Raw genomic sequence first — 1,692 nt, 5'->3', positions numbered from 1 at the left:
ACAACAAATGCAAACCATTTTCTGTTCAACTGCAGGACAAAAGCCTCAGACATGACCTCATTCATGACTGGGGTTTGGCCAGTTTTCATCCACACGCTGGCCAACTGCTGATAGATAATGGTGGGAGATTTTGTCTGATGGCTCACAACAGACCAATCTAATATGGGTGGTCCTTACTACTAAGAGATTCAGAGCCTCTGTAACACGGTTTTTTCGCAATATTTTTTTATCTGATGAATTTCATAAATATAACGCTTTTTCAGAATGCACATTATATCTACACATAAATTTTGACTATATTCTGCATTAAGTAGGTTGAATAAATTTGGTACTTATAATTTAAAAATGACGTTTTTTGAAGACGGGCCAATTTATTTAGAGAGAAGGTTTCGAATGCACTCGTTACGTAACTTATGACGGCATTTCTTCCCTCTTTCTCGATCGATGATTGGCTATACGTAACGAAGGCTATACCTCTGCTCACAATGACACAAAAGTTTAAATAAAAGCAAAACAGTACACCTTTATGTAACTCTGAAACCTCTCCTCTGATAATTGTCATAATGAACAAACCAACAAAATATGTTAATAAATACAAAAACACTTCGATTATTAGTCCAACTCCCAAAATAGGTTTCCTAAGAAATTACAGTCTACTTTATAGGTCACAATCAGATTGACAAGGTGTAGGGAATAGCTGGGTAATTTTCAAAAACGTAGTAGACAAGCTTGATTTGATAACTGCTATATCCAATGTCAAGCAATTTTTATTTATTGTCTATCTACCGACCTATTTACTGGGAACAAAAAAATAGCGCTGGGTACCGTATTTTGGCTTTAAACCTTCACCAATAATTATCGTCAGAATGATGACTTCATGAGGCTCCACCCACTTTAGCCTCGTTATCATTCAGGATAACACTGAAGGCTATACATGGGCATTGTTGGATCAGAAAATTTAAATTCTGGCTATAAAAACTCATTTCTCGGGTAGTTGTAAGAAGTGCTAAATGATCCTCAAGTATCCCAGCAGTTGGCCTAAACGTTTAATTCATGTATACTACTGTTGCGGCACTACTGCTAAAGTAGTATTACTACGCTAGCACAGATACCCCACCCACATTTATGTATCGTTCCGCCATTCATAAAGTCTTTGTTATGTTTTTCACTGTGCAATAAGCCATGGCCTCCTCAGAAATTAAGTTTAACATTAGATGATAGGCTATTTCATTAAGCTGACAAATTCATGGCAACTGGGTATGTTATTGCCGATGTTGAAGCTAAAGATAAAGTTTGGTATCATTCCTTCATTGCATTATCATCTTTACTACTATTTGTTTTGCTACATGTAGTAATTATTTTAAAGGGTAATGAATTATGTTCACTTTACTTCTATAAATTCCCGTAAGATGTACAAATAAAATTCCTAAAACTATTCATGATTTATTTACAAAATGCAGTCATGCCCAAAACATAGCCAACACGGTCGTACGGCCTAAGAAGAAGAAAAAAAAATTGTATCGGATGATCCATTGGATGGAGAGTTTAGCACAACATTCTTATTTTAACAAAAATAGTTATATCAAGACTGTTTACATACAATCTCTCCCTTTCTCTCTCTCTCTCTCTTGGTGGCATAGTGAATAGTTAATGGAAATGTTCAAAAGCCTGAGTGACATTGCAAGTATTATA

Source organism: Palaemon carinicauda, chromosome 3 (genome assembly GCF_036898095.1).
Source record: "Palaemon carinicauda isolate YSFRI2023 chromosome 3, ASM3689809v2, whole genome shotgun sequence".
NCBI classification, from domain to species: Eukaryota; Metazoa; Arthropoda; class Malacostraca; order Decapoda; family Palaemonidae; genus Palaemon; species Palaemon carinicauda.
This window is presented reverse-complemented; position numbering follows the sequence as displayed.